Source organism: Ambystoma mexicanum, chromosome 4q (genome assembly GCF_040938575.1).
Source record: "Ambystoma mexicanum isolate Mex_15411 chromosome 4q, UKY_AmexF1_1, whole genome shotgun sequence".
NCBI lineage: Eukaryota > Metazoa > Chordata > Amphibia > Caudata > Ambystomatidae > Ambystoma > Ambystoma mexicanum.
In genome coordinates, this window is record NC_090928.1 from 10,295,184 (window position 1) to 10,311,914 (window position 16,731).

Here is a 16,731-nt window from a genome sequence, read left to right on the forward strand (position 1 = left end):
AGGACTTAGATATCACATATCATTTTTGTTGGTCTCAGTTTTGATATTAGAAGCATTGAGATATCACATCTCATGCTATCGGAAGTGTCTCAGTATTGGAATGGGAAGGAGCTAGATATCACATCTCATGCTAAAGGAAGGGTCTCAGGTTTGGAACGGGAAGGAGTTGGATATCACATCTCATGCTATAGGAAGGGTCTCAGGTTTGGTATAAGCATTGAGATATCAAATCTCATGCTATAGGAAGGGTCTCAGGATTGGAATGGAAGGAGTTGGATATCACATCTCATGTTATAGGAAGGATCTCAGGTTTGGTATTAGAAGCATTGAGACATCACATCTCATGCTATAGGAAGGGTCTCAGGATTGGAATGGGAAGGAGTTGGATATCACATCTCATGCTATAGGAAGGGTCTCAGGTTTGGTATAAGCATTGAGATATCACATCTCATGCTATAGGAAGGGGCTCAGGATTGGAATGGGAAGGAGTTGTATATGACATCTCATGCCGTAGGAAGGGTCTCAGGTTTGGTATAAGCATTGAGATATCACATCTCATGCTATAGGAAGTGTCTCAGGATTGGAATGGGAAGGACTTGGATATCACATCTCATGCTATAGGGAGGGTCTCAAGTTTGATATTAGAAGCATTGAGATATCACATCTCATGCTATAGGAAGGGTCTCAGGATTGGAATGGGAAGGACTTAGATATCACATATCATTTTTGTTGGTCTCAGTTTTGATATTAGAAGCATTGAGATATCACATCTCATGCTATCGGAAGTGTCTCAGTATTGGAATGGGAAGGAGCTGGATATCACTTCTCATGCTAAAGGAAGGGTCTCAGGTTTGGAACGGGAATGAGTTGGATATCACATCTCATGTTATAGGAAGGGTCTCAGGTTTGGTATAAGCATTGAGATATCACATCTCTGCTATCGGAAGTGTCTCAGGATTGGAATGGGAAGGAGTTGGATATCCCATCTCATGTTATAGGACGGGTCTCAGGTTTGTTATTAGAATCATTGAGATATCATATTGCATGCTGTAGGAAGGGTCTAAGGATTGGAATGGGAAGGACTTGGATATCACATCTCATGCTATAGATAGGCTCTCAGGTTTGGAAAGGGAAGGAGTTGGATATCACATTTCATGTTACAGGAAGGATCTCAGGTTTGGTATTAGAGGCATTGAGATATCACATCTCATGCTATAGGAAGGGTCTCAGGTTGGAATGGGAAGGAGTTGGATATCACATCTCATGTTATAGGAAGGCTCTCAGGTTTGGAAGGGGAAAGAGTTGGATATCACATTTCATGTTAGAGGTAGGATCTCAGGTTTGGTATTAGAGGCATTGAGATATCACATCTCATGCTATCAGAAGGGTCTCAGGATTGGAATGGGAAGGAGTTGGATATCACATCTCATGCTAAAGGGAGGGTCTCAGGTTTGGAAGGGGAAGGATTTGGATATCACATCTCATGTTATAGGAAGGATCTCAGGTTTGGTATTAGAAGCATTGAGATATCACATCTCATGCTATCAGAAGGATCTCAGGTTTGGTATTAGAAACATTGAGATATCACATCTCATGCTATCAGAAGGGTCTCAGGATTGGAATGGGAAGGAGTTGGATATCACATCTCATGCTAAAGGGAGGGTCTCAGGTTTGGAAGGGGAAGGATTTGGATATCACATCTCATGTTATCGGAAGGATCTCAGGTTTGGTATTAGAAGTATTGAGATATCACATCTCATGCTATAGGAAGGGTCTCAGGATTGGAATGGGAAGGAGTTGGATATCACATCTCATGCTAAAGGAAGGGTCTCAGGTTTGGTAGAAGCATTGAATATCACATCTCATGCTATAGGAAGGGTCTTAGGATTGGAATGGGAAGGACTTAGATATCACATATCATGCTATAGGGAGGGTTTCAGTTTTGATATTAGAAGCATTGAGATATCACATCTCATGCTATCGGAAGTGTCTCAGGATTGGAATGGGAAGGAGCTGGATATCACATCTCATGCTAAAGGAAGGGTCTCAGGTTTGGAACGGGAAGGAGTTGGATATCCGATCTCATGTTATAGGAAGGGTCTCAGGTTTGGTATAAGCATTGAGATATCACATCTCTGCTATCGGAAGTGTCTCAGGATTGGAATGGGAAGGAATTGGATATCCCATCTCACGTTATAGGACGGGTCTCAGGATTGTTATTAGAATCATTGAGATATCATATTGCATGCTGTAGGAAGGGTCTAAGGATTGGAATGGGAAGGACTTGGGTATCAAATCTCATGCTATAGGAAGGGTCTCAGGATTGGAATGGAAGGAGTTGGATATCACATATCATGTTATAGGAAGGATCTCAGGTTTGGTATTAGAAGCATTGAGACATCACATCTCATGCTATAGGAAGGGTCTCAGGATTGGAATTGGAAGGAGTTGGATATCACATCTCATGCTATAGGAAGGGTCTCAGGTTTGGTATAAGCATTGAGATATCACATCTCATGCTATAGGAAGGGTCTCAGGATTGGAATGGGAAGGAGTTGTATATGACATCTCATGCCGTAGGAAGGGTCTCAGGTTTGGTATTAGAAGCATTGAGATATCACATCTCATGCTATAGGAAGTGTCTCAGGATTGGAATGGGAAGGACTTGGATATCACATCTCATGCTATAGGGAGGGTCTCAAGTTTGATATAAGAAGCATTGAGATATCACATCTCATGCTATAGGAAGGGTCTCAGGATTGGAATGGGAAGGAATTGGATATCACATCTCATGCTATAGGAAGGGTCTCAGGTTTGGTATAAGCAGTGAGATATCACATCTCATGCTATAGGAAGTGTCTCAGTATTGGAATGGGAAGGAGTTGGATATCACATCTCATGTTATAGGAAGGATCTCAGGTTTGGTATAAGCATTGAGATATCACATCTCTGCTATCGGAAGGGTCTCAGGATTGGAATGGTAAGGAGTTGGATATTCCCATCTCATGTTATAGGAAGAGTCTCAGGTTTGGTATTAGAAGCATTGAGATATCACATCTCATGCTATAGGAAGTGTCTCAGGATTGGAATGGGAAGGACTTGGATATCACATCTCATGCTATAGGGAGGGTCTCAAGTTTGATATAAGAAGCATTGAGATATCACATCTCATGCTATAGGAAGGGTCTCAGGATTGGAATGGGAAGGAGTTGGATATCACATCTCATGCTATAGGAAGGGTCTCAGGTTTGGTATAAGCAGTGAGATATCACATCTCATGCTATAGGAAGTGTCTCAGTATTGGAATGGGAAGGAGTTGGATATCACATCTCATGTTATAGGAAGGATCTCAGGTTTGGTATAAGCATTGAGATATCACATCTCTGCTATCGGAAGGGTCTCAGGATTGGAATGGTAAGGAGTTGGATATTCCCATCTCATGTTATAGGAAGGGTCTCAGGTTTGGTATTAGAAGCATTGAGATATCACATCTCATGCTATAGGAAGGGTCTCAGGATTGGAATGGGAAGGACTTGGATATCACATCTCATGCTATAGGGAGGGTCTCAAGTTTGATATTAGAAGCATTGAGATATCACATCTCATGATATCGGAAGGGTCTCAGGATTGGAATGGGAAGGAGTTGGATATCACATCTCATGATAAAGGAAGGGTCTAAGGTTTGGAAGGGGAAGGATTTGGATATCACATCTCATGTTATAGGACGGGTCTCAGGTTTGGTATTAGAAGCATTGAGATATCAAGTCTCATGGTATAGGAAGGGTCTCATAATTGGAATGGGAAGGAGTTGGATATCACATCTCAAGCTATAGGAAGGGTCCCAGGATTGGAATGGGAAGGAGTTTGATATCACATCTCATGCCATAGTATGGGCCTCAGGTTTGGTAGAAGCATTGGGATATCACATCTCATGCTATCAGAAGGGTATCAGGATTGGATTTGGAAGGAGTTGGATATCCCATCTCATGCTATAGGAAGGGTCTCAGGTTGGAATGGGAAGGAGTTGGATATCACATCTCATGTTATAGGAAGGGTCTCAGGATTGGAATGGGAAGGACTTGGATATCACATCTCATGCTATAGGAAGGCTCTCAGGTTTGGAAGGGGAGAGAGTTGGATATCACATTTCATGTTAGAGGTAGGATCTCAGGTTTGGTATTAGAGGCATTGAGATATCACATCTCATGCTATCAGAAGGGTCTCAGGATTGGAATGGGAAGGAGTTGGATATCACATCTTGTTAGGAAAGATTTCGTAATTGTAGGTAATTTTCCTTCCATGTGGCAACCCCTAAACTTTTTGCTGTTGTTTTTCACCTTGTTCTTGACTTTGCCAGAGAAGTGCAGCCTTCTGCCGCACTCCTCTGGGCTTTCGCTCCTTTCTTACGGGGAAACTGACATGCCCTTAAGACAGTCAGTACCGGGGAACGCTGTTTCCCGTAGTTTCTTTTATCATGTTGCGGCTTTAGTGCAACATGACACAAGAGGGCACTGTAAGCTAAGTTACAGCTCTCTTGGGTCTCTAGCCTTCTACAGGCCCTAGATACTCGTTTAGGATTGTATTTGATCGGTGCAAGTGATTCAGGGACGGGAATGGTGACAGCAATCGTTTCTTTGTATTTTGAGCTCCTTTTGGCGTTCTAAGCGCGTTTTCTGCGCTTAACCCAAAATGGTGGCCTGGCTCCCAAAATGGCCAGACCACGAGGCTCCTTTGTCCTGTCCGCTGACCGTCTTGCTCCCTTCAACTTCCCCAGGTCGAGCCGACCCGGGGCCTTCCTTATTTGGGCATGTACTTTCCCGCGAAACACAGATGCTTTCGCGGGATTCTACATGTCTTGTGTGTGCCTCCAGGGTGTGGGCTGGGATGTCTGGTCCCAATACACATCCTGGGTGCCAGAGAGTCTAGGGTAGTGTGAATGCCTGGGACCACCGTGGTCCGTGATTGGTCCACGAATGGTGTGAGTGTTGATGAGCGGATCTCCCATTGGGTCCCCTCCGTTTTGGCGCGAAGCGAACCGTGGATAAGAGGGGGCTGGAAACACCACTACCATGTCGATCTCGAGAGTTCTCACGAACGAAGGAATACAGGAGCCAAGTATCCTGCAACCAAGAGGCTGGACCGAGGAATCGCTGGTGACCCGCTGAAGGACTCCTCCTCTGCACTGCTGTCGCCTTGTGAAACCCTTTTCACCTTTGATCGAACCAGAAGGCCTGTACTGGTACTTCGACCCTTGGAATAGCGGGAACAGCTATTCTCGGCATCTTCACCATCTCCTGCCAGTAAGCCTTCGGAAGCGTCTCTGGGCCATCCAGTTGACTGACCAGCTTACCCGGGAGCCTTGCTCTGTAACCGCCGCCAGGTTGTGTAGTATTTCGAGTCCTTGTCACTCTCACACGCTTCGTACACTTGGCGTTCCCAGGTCGGAAGTGAGTAGTGTACATTTGGCTCAGATACACACGGCCGCTCCGTTGCCCTGCTGTGGTGACAAAACTGTGCAGGTTTCTTCGATTGGGACGTCTTTTTACTCAACACGACGACGAGGCGTTCCCTGCTCTTCTGAACCTGCCAGCTGCTGAAACTGACGCGGAGAAGCCTGGGTCTGCTTGCATCGGGGACCGGTGAGTAGTATAGCTAGGATCTGGTCGCCGTCCTGCAGGAGTCCATTGCTTTCCCCGCTGTGTAAAACAGCACCCGTTTGTCCGTACTCGCGCTCTGCTTCTGCCCACTGTGGAGGCTGCGCTTGAGTCGCGGAACTTGTTCTTCTTCTGTATGCACTAAACTGAACTGCCTGACTTCCTTCGAAGAGCTTCTCCTTTTGCCCGTTGGCACCAGCGCGTGCAGGTACTTTGAGCACAAGGCTCCACTCTTCGCAGGGCTCGGACTTCCATCTAGTTAGGTGTCTCTGAAGGCGAACTGAGTCTAAAGCATTTTATCGCACTGCCTGTTTTCCTTCCCTTTCAGGTGGACTACACATTTCATGCATATACCGCTTGCGACTGTCGTATTTGTATATATATTGTGTTGATATGGTATGTGTTGCTTTAATATTGTGATATTGTGATTTTCTCGCTACGGTCATTGTTTTAAAGGCCTTAAAATAAACGTGTATATATTTTTTATATAACACCTGTTTGGAGTAGTTTGTAAGTGATCTTGTTTTGTGTGCTCATTGCGGGCTTTCAGTCACCCTCACCCCTCTTGAGACCTAGTCTTGACCGCCGCGATCGCTACCTTGATTGGTCTGGCTCGTCCAGAGGTTACCCTGTTCCAAGTAATTAGGTTGGCCTTCTGAACTTCTGCGCCACCAGGACAGAGTTCAGAAATCCGTCTTAACACATCTCATGTTATAGGACGGGTCTCAGGTTTGTTATTAGAATCATTGAGATATCATATTGCATGCTGTAGGAAGGGCCTAAGGATTGGAATGGGAAGGACTTGGATATCACATCTCATGCTATAGATAGGCTCTCAGGTTTGGAAAGGGAAGGAGTTGGATATCACATTTCATGTTAGAGGAAGGATCTCAGGTTTGGTATTAGAGGCATTGAGATATCACATCTCATGCTATAGGAAGGGTCTCAGGTTGGAATGGGAAGGAGTTGGATATCACATCTCATGTTATAGGAAGGCTCTCAGGTTTGGAAGGGGAAAGAGTTAGATATCACATTTCATGTTAGAGGTAGGATCTCAGGTTTGGTATTAGAGGCATTGAGATATCACATCTCATGCTATCAGAAGGGTTCAGGATTGGAATGGGAAGGAGTTGGATAACACATCTCATGCTAAAGGGAGGGTCTCAGGTTTGGAAGGGGAAGGATTTGGATATCACATCTCATGTTATCGGAAGGATCTCAGGTTTGGTATTAGAAGTATTGAGATATCACATCTCATGCTATAGGAAGGGTCTCAGGATTGGAATGGGAAGGATTTGGATATCACATCTCATGCTATAGGAAGGGTCTCAGGTTTGGTATAAGCATGGAGATATCACTTCTCATGCTATAGGAAGTGTCTCAGGATTGGAATGGGAAGGAGTTGGATATCACATCTCATGTTATAGGAAGGATCTCAGGTTTGGTATTAGAAGCATTGAGACATCACATCTCATGCTATAGGAAGGGTCTCAGGATTGGAATTGGAAGGAGTTGGATATCACATCTCATGCTAAAGGGAGGGTCTCAGGTTTGGAAGGGGAAGGATTTGGATATTACATCTCGTGTTATAGGAATGATCTCAGGTTTGGTATTAGAAGCATTGAGATATCACATCTCATGCTATCGGAAGGATCTCAGGTTTGGTATTAGAAGCATTGAGATATCAAAACTCATGCTATAGGAAGGGTCTCAGGATTGGAATGGGAAGGAGTTCGATATCACATCTCATGCTATAGGAAGGGTCTCAGGATTGGAATGGGAAGGAGTTGTATATGACATCTCATGCCACAGGAAGGGTCTCAGGTTTGGTATAAGCATTGAGATATCACATCTCTGCTATCGGAAGGGTCTCAGGATTGGAATGGGAAGGAGTTGGATATCCCATCTTATGTTATAGGAAGGGTCTCAGGTTTGGTATTAGAAGCATTGAGATATCACATCTCATGCTATAGGAAGGGTCTCAGGATTGGAATGGGAAGGACTTGGATATCACATCTCATGCTAAAGGGAGGGTCTCAGGAATGGAAGGGGAAGGATTTGGATATCACATCTCATGTTATAGGAAGGATCTCAGGTTTGGTATTAGAAGCATTGAGATATCACATCTCATGCTATCGGAAGGATCTCAGGTTTGGTATTAGAGGCATTGAGATATCACATCTCATGCTAAAGGGAGGGTCTCAGGTTTGGAAGGGGAAGGATTTTGATATCACATCTCTTGTTATAGGAAGGATCACAGGTTTGGTATTAGAAGCATTGAGATATCACATCTCATGCTATCGGAAGGGTCTCAGGTTTTGAACGGGAAGGAGTTGGATATCACATCTTATGTTATAGGAAGAGTCTCAGGTTTGGTATAAGCATTGAGATATCACATCTCTGCTATCGGAGGTGTCTCAGGATTGGGATGGGAAGGAATTGGATATCACATCTCATGCTATAGGAAGGGTATCAGGTTTGGAACGGGAAGGAGTTGGATATCCCATCTCATGTTATAGGACGGGTCTCAGGTTTGATATTGGAAGCATTGAGATATCACATTGCATGCTGTAGGAAGGGTCTCAGGTTTGGTATTAGAAGCATTGAGATATCACATCTCATGCTATCAGAAGGGTCTCAGGATTGGAATGGGAAGGAGTTGGATATCACATCTCATGCTAAAGGGAGGGTCTCAGGTTTGGAAGCGGAAGGATTTGGATATCACATCTCATGTTATCGGAAGGATCTCAGGTTTGGTATTAGAAGTATTGAGATATCACATCTCAGGCTATAGGAAGGGTCTCAGGATTGGAATGGGAAGGAGTTGGATATCACATCTCATGCTAAAGGAAGGGTCTCAGGTTTGGTAGAAGCATTGAGATATCACATCTCATGCTATAGGAAGGGTCTCAGGATTGGAATGGGAAGGACTTAGATATCACATATCATGCTATAGGGAGGGTCTCAGTTTTGATATTAGAAGCATTGAGATATCACATCTCATGCTATCGGAAGTGTCTCAGGATTGGAATGGGAAGGAGCTGGATATCACATCTCATGCTAAAGGAAGGGTCTCAGGTTTGGAACGGGAAGGAGTTGGATATCACATCTCATGCTATAGGAAGGGTCTCAGGTTTGGAACGGGAAGGAGTTGGATATCACATCTCATGTTATAGGAAGAGTCTCAGGTTTGGTATAAGCATTGAGATATCACATCTGTGCTATCAGAGGTGTCTCAGGATTGGGATGGGAAGGAATTGGATATCACATCTCATGCTATAGGAAGGGTATCAGGTTTGGAACGGGAAGGAGTTGGATATCCCATCTCATGTTATAGGACGGGTCTCAGGTTTGATATTAGAAGCATTGAGATATCACATCACATGCTGTAGGAAGGGTCTCAGGTTTGGTATTAGAAGTATTGAGATATCACATCTCATGCTATCAGAAGGGTCTCAGGATTGGAATGGGAAGGAGTTGGATATCACATCTCATGCTAAAGGGAGGGTCTCAGGTTTGGAAGGGGAAGGATTTGGATATCACATCTCATGTTATCGGAAGGATCTCAGGTTTGGTATTAGAAGTATTGAGATATCACATCTCATGCTATAGGAAGGGTCTCAGGATTGGAATGGGAAGGAGTTGGATATCACATCTCATGCTAAAGGAAGGGTCTCAGGTTTGGTAGAAGCATTGAGATATCAAATCTCATGCTATAGGAAGGGTCTCAGGATTGGAATGGGAAGGACTTAGATATCACATATCATACTATAGGGAGGGTCTCAGTTTTGATATTAGAAGCATTGAGATATCACATCTCATGCTATCGTGAGTGTCTCAGGATTGGAATGGGAAGGAGCTGGATATCACATCTCATGCTAAAGGAAGAGTCTCAGGTTTGGAACGGGAAGGTGTTGGATATCACATCTCATGTTATAGGAAGGGTCTCAGGTTTGGTATAAGCATTGAGATATCACATCTCTGCTATCGGAAGTGTCTCAGGATTGGAATGGGAAGGACTTGGATATCCCATCTCATGTTATAGGACGGATCTCAGGTTTGTTATTAGAATTATTGAGATATCATATTGCATGCTGTAGGAAGGGTCTAAGGATTGGAATGGGAAGGACTTGGATATCACATCTCATGCTATAGATAGGCTCTCAGGTTTGGAAAGGGAAGGAGTTGGATATCACATTTCATGTTAGATTAAGGATCTCAGGTTTGGTATTAGAGGCATTGAGATATCACATCTCATGCTATAGGAAGGGTCTCAGGTTGGAATGGGAAGGAGTTGGATATCACATCTCATGTTATAGGAAGGCTCTCAGGTTTGGAAGGGGAAAGAGTTGGATATCACATTTCATGTTAGAGGTAGGATCTCAGGTTTGGTATTAGAGGCATTGAGATATCACATCTCATGCTATCAGAAGGGTCTCAGGATTGGAATGGGAAGGAGTTGGATATCACATCTCATGTTAAAGGGAGGGTCTCAGAATTGGAAGGGGAAGGATTTGGATATCACATCTCATGTTATAGGAAGGATCTCAGGTTTAGTATTAGAATCATTGAGATATCACATCTCATGCTATCGGAAGGATCTCAGGTTTGGTATTAGAAGCATTGAGATATCACATCTCATGCTATCAGAAGGGTCTCAGGATTGGAATGGGAAGGAGTTGGATATCACATCTCATGCTAAAGGGAGGGTCTCAGGTTTGGAAGGGGAAGGATTTGGATATCACATCTCATGTTATCGGAAGGATCTCAGGTTTGGTATTAGAAGTATTGAGATATCACATCTCATGCTATAGGAAGGGTCTCAGGATTGGAATGGGAAGGAGTTGGATATCACATCTCATGCTAAAGGAAGGGTCTCATGTTTGGTAGAAGCATTGAGATATCACATCTCATGCTATAGGAAGGGTCTCAGGATTGGAATGGGAAGGACTTAGATATCACATATCATGCTATAGGGAGGGTTTCAGTTTTGATATTAGAAGCATTGAGATATCACATCTCATGCTATCGGAAGTGTCTCAGGATTGGAATGGGAAGGAGCTGGATATCACATCTCATGCTAAAGGAAGGGTCTCAGGTTTGGAACGGGAAGGAGTTGGATATCCGATCTCATGTTATAGGAAGGGTCTAAGGTCTGGTATAAGCATTGAGATATCACATCTCTGCTATCGGAAGTGTCTCAGGATTGGAATGGGAAGGAGTTGGATATCCCATCTCATGTTATAGGAAGGGTCTCAGGTTTGGTATAAGCATTGAGATATCACATCTCATGCTATAGGAAGGGTCTCAGGATTGGAATGGGAAGGAGTTGGATATCACATCTCATGCTGTAGGAAGGGTCTCAGGTTTGGTATAAGCATTGAGATATCACATCTCATGCTATAGGAAGGGTCTCAGGATTGGAATGGGAAGGAGTTGTATATGACATCTCATGCCGTAGGAAGGGTCTCAGGTTTGGTATAAGCATTGAGATATCACATCTCATGCTATAGGAAGGGTCTCAGGATTGGAATGGGAAGGAGTTGTATATGACATCTCATGCCGTAGGAAGGGTCTCAGGTTTGGTATAAGCAATGAGATATCACATCTCTGCTATCGGAAGGGTCTCAGGATTGGAATGGGAAGGAGGTGGATATCCCATCTCATGTTATAGGAAGAGTCTCAGGTTTGGTATTAGAAGCATTGAGATATCACATCTCATGCTATAGGAAGTTTCTCAGGATTGGAATGGGAAGGACTTGGATATCACATCTCATGCTATAGGGAGGCTCTCAAGTTTGATATTAGAAGCATTGAGATATCACATCTCATGCTATAGGAAGGGTCTCAGGATTGGAATGGGAAGGAGTTGGATATCACATCTCATGCTATAGGAAGGGTCTCAGGTTTGGTATAAGCAGTGAGATATCACATCTCATGCTATAGGAAGGGTCTCAGGATTGGAATGGGAAGGACTTGGATATCACATCTCATGCTAAAGGGAGGGTCTCAGGAATGGAAGGGGAAGGATTTGGATATCACATCTCATGTTATAGGAAGGATCTCAGGTTTGGTATTAGAAGCATTGAGATATCACATCTCATGCTATCGGAAGGATCTCAGGTTTGGTATTAGAGGCATTGAGATATCACATCTCATGCTAAAGGGAGGGTCTCAGGTTTGGAAGGGGAAGGATTTTGATATCACATCTCTTGTTATAGGAAGGATCACAGGTTTGGTATTAGAAGCATTGAGATATCACATCTCATGCTATCGGAAGGGTCTCAGGTTTTGAACGGGAAGGAGTTGGATATCACATCTTATGTTATAGGAAGAGTCTCAGGTTTGGTATAAGCATTGAGATATCACATCTCTGCTATCGGAGGTGTCTCAGGATTGGGATGGGAAGGAATTGGATATCACATCTCATGCTATAGGAAGGGTATCAGGTTTGGAACGGGAAGGAGTTGGATATCCCATCTCATGTTATAGGACGGGTCTCAGGTTTGATATTAGAAGCATTGAGATATCACATTGCATGCTGTAGGAAGGGTCTCAGGTTTGGTATTAGAAGCATTGAGATATCACATCTCATGCTATCAGAAGGGTCTCAGGATTGGAATGGGAAGGAGTTGGATATCACATCTCATGCTAAAGGGAGGGTCTCAGGTTTGGAAGGGGAAGGATTTGGATATCACATCTCATGTTATCGGAAGGATCTCAGGTTTGGTATTAGAAGTATTGAGATATCACATCTCAGGCTATAGGAAGGGTCTCAGGATTGGAATGGGAAGGATTTGGATATCACATCTCATGCTAAAGGAAGGGTCTCAGGTTTGGTAGAAGCATTGAGATATCACATCTCATGCTATAGGAAGGGTCTCAGGATTGGAATGGGAAGGACTTAGATATCACATATCATGCTATAGGGAGGGTCTCAGTTTTGATATTAGAAGCATTGAGATATCACATCTCATGCTATCGGAAGTGCCTCAGGATTGGAATGGGAAGGAGCTGGATATCACATCTCATGCTAAAGGAAGGGTCTCAGGTTTGGAACGGGAAGGAGTTGGATATCACATCTCATGCTATAGGAAGGGTCTCAGGTTTGGAACGGGAAGGAGTTGGATATCACATCTCATGTTATAGGAAGAGTCTCAGGTTTGGTATAAGCATTGAGATATCACATCTGTGCTATCAGAGGTGTCTCAGGATTGGGATGGGAAGGAATTGGATATCACATCTCATGCTATAGGAAGGGTATCAGGTTTGGAACGGGAAGGAGTTGGATATCCCATCTCATGTTATAGGACGGGTCTCAGGTTTGATATTAGAAGCATTGAGATATCACATCGCATGCTGTAGGAAGGGTCTCAGGTTTGGTATTAGAAGTATTGAGATATCACATCTCATGCTATCAGAAGGGTCTCAGGATTGGAATGGGAAGGAGTTGGATATCACATCTCATGCTAAAGGGAGGGTCTCAGGTTTGGAAGGGGAAGGATTTGGATATCACATCTCATGTTATCGGAAGGATCTCAGGTTTGGTATTAGAAGTATTGAGATATCACATCTCATGCTATAGGAAGGGTCTCAGGATTGGAATGGGAAGGAGTTGGATATCACATCTCATGCTAAAGGAAGGGTCTCAGGTTTGGTAGAAGCATTGAGATATCAAATCTCATGCTATAGGAAGGGTCTCAGGATTGGAATGGGAAGGACTTAGATATCACATATCATACTATAGGGAGGGTCTCAGTTTTGATATTAGAAGCATTGAGATATCACATCTCATGCTATCGTGAGTGTCTCAGGATTGGAATGGGAAGGAGCTGGATATCACATCTCATGCTAAAGGAAGAGTCTCAGGTTTGGAACGGGAAGGTGTTGGATATCACATCTCATGTTATAGGAAGGGTCTCAGGTTTGGTATAAGCATTGAGATATCACATCTCTGCTATCGGAAGTGTCTCAGGATTGGAATGGGAAGGACTTGGATATCCCATCTCATGTTATAGGACGGATCTCAGGTTTGTTATTAGAATTATTGAGATATCATATTGCATGCTGTAGGAAGGGTCTAAGGATTGGAATGGGAAGGACTTGGATATCACATCTCATGCTATAGATAGGCTCTCAGGTTTGGAAAGGGAAGGAGTTGGATATCACATTTCATGTTAGATTAAGGATCTCAGGTTTGGTATTAGAGGCATTGAGATATCACATCTCATGCTATAGGAAGGGTCTCAGGTTGGAATGGGAAGGAGTTGGATATCACATCTCATGTTATAGGAAGGCTCTCAGGTTTGGAAGGGGAAAGAGTTGGATATCACATTTCATGTTAGAGGTAGGATCTCAGGTTTGGTATTAGAGGCATTGAGATATCACATCTCATGCTATCAGAAGGGTCTCAGGATTGGAATGGGAAGGAGTTGGATATCACATCTCATGTTAAAGGGAGGGTCTCAGAATTGGAAGGTGAAGGATTTGGATATCACATCTCATGTTATAGGAAGGATCTCAGGTTTAGTATTAGAATCATTGAGATATCACATCTCATGCTATCGGAAGGATCTCAGGTTTGGTATTAGAAGCATTGAGATATCACATCTCATGCTATCAGAAGGGTCTCAGGATTGGAATGGGAAGGAGTTGGATATCACATCTCATGCTAAAGGGAGGGTCTCAGGTTTGGAAGGGGAAGGATTTGGATATCACATCTCATGTTATCGGAAGGATCTCAGGTTTGGTATTAGAAGTATTGAGATATCACATCTCATGCTATAGGAAGGGTCTCAGGATTGGAATGGGAAGGAGTTGGATATCACATCTCATGCTAAAGGAAGGGTCTCATGTTTGGTAGAAGCATTGAGATATCACATCTCATGCTATAGGAAGGGTCTCAGGATTGGAATGGGAAGGACTTAGATATCACATATCATGCTATAGGGAGGGTTTCAGTTTTGATATTAGAAGCATTGAGATATCACATCTCATGCTATCGGAAGTGTCTCAGGATTGGAATGGGAAGGAGCTGGATATCACATCTCATGCTAAAGGAAGGGTCTCAGGTTTGGAACGGGAAGGAGTTGGATATCCGATCTCATGTTATAGGAAGGGTCTAAGGTCTGGTATAAGCATTGAGATATCACATCTCTGCTATCGGAAGTGTCTCAGGATTGGAATGGGAAGGAGTTGGATATCCCATCTCATGTTATAGGAAGGGTCTCAGGTTTGGTATAAGCATTGAGATATCACATCTCATGCTATAGGAAGGGTCTCAGGATTGGAATGGGAAGGAGTTGGATATCACATCTCATGCTGTAGGAAGGGTCTCAGGTTTGGTATAAGCATTGAGATATCACATCTCATGCTATAGGAAGGGTCTCAGGATTGGAATGGGAAGGAGTTGTATATGACATCTCATGCCGTAGGAAGGGTCTCAGGTTTGGTATAAGCATTGAGATATCACATCTCATGCTATAGGAAGGGTCTCAGGATTGGAATGGGAAGGAGTTGTATATGACATCTCATGCCGTAGGAAGGGTCTCAGGTTTGGTATAAGCAATGAGATATCACATCTCTGCTATCGGAAGGGTCTCAGGATTGGAATGGGAAGGAGGTGGATATCCCATCTCATGTTATAGGAAGAGTCTCAGGTTTGGTATTAGAAGCATTGAGATATCACATCTCATGCTATAGGAAGTTTCTCAGGATTGGAATGGGAAGGACTTGGATATCACATCTCATGCTATAGGGAGGCTCTCAAGTTTGATATTAGAAGCATTGAGATATCACATCTCATGCTATAGGAAGGGTCTCAGGATTGGAATGGGAAGGAGTTGGATATCACATCTCATGCTATAGGAAGGGTCTCAGGTTTGGTATAAGCAGTGAGATATCACATCTCATGCTATAGGAAGGGTCTCAGGATTGGAATGGGAAGGACTTGGATATCACATCTCATGCTAAAGGGAGGGTCTCAGGAATGGAAGGGGAAGGATTTGGATATCACATCTCATGTTATAGGAAGGATCTCAGGTTTGGTATTAGAAGCATTGAGATATCACATCTCATGCTATCGGAAGGATCTCAGGTTTGGTATTAGAGGCATTGAGATATCACATCTCATGCTAAAGGGAGGGTCTCAGGTTTGGAAGGGGAAGGATTTTGATATCACATCTCTTGTTATAGGAAGGATCACAGGTTTGGTATTAGAAGCATTGAGATATCACATCTCATGCTATCGGAAGGGTCTCAGGTTTTGAACGGGAAGGAGTTGGATATCACATCTTATGTTATAGGAAGAGTCTCAGGTTTGGTATAAGCATTGAGATATCACATCTCTGCTATCGGAGGTGTCTCAGGATTGGGATGGGAAGGAATTGGATATCACATCTCATGCTATAGGAAGGGTATCAGGTTTGGAACGGGAAGGAGTTGGATATCCCATCTCATGTTATAGGACGGGTCTCAGGTTTGATATTAGAAGCATTGAGATATCACATTGCATGCTGTAGGAAGGGTCTCAGGTTTGGTATTAGAAGCATTGAGATATCACATCTCATGCTATCAGAAGGGTCTCAGGATTGGAATGGGAAGGAGTTGGATATCACATCTCATGCTAAAGGGAGGGTCTCAGGTTTGGAAGGGGAAGGATTTGGATATCACATCTCATGTTATCGGAAGGATCTCAGGTTTGGTATTAGAAGTATTGAGATATCACATCTCAGGCTATAGGAAGGGTCTCAGGATTGGAATGGGAAGGATTTGGATATCACATCTCATGCTAAAGGAAGGGTCTCAGGTTTGGTAGAAGCATTGAGATATCACATCTCATGCTATAGGAAGGGTCTCAGGATTGGAATGGGAAGGACTTAGATATCACATATCATGCTATAGGGAGGGTCTCAGTTTTGATATTAGAAGCATTGAGATATCACATCTCATGCTATCGGAAGTGCCTCAGGATTGGAATGGGAAGGAGCTGGATATCACATCTCATGCTAAAGGAAGGGTCTCAGGTTTGGAACGGGAAGGAGTTGGATATCACATCTCATGCTATAGGAAGGGTCTC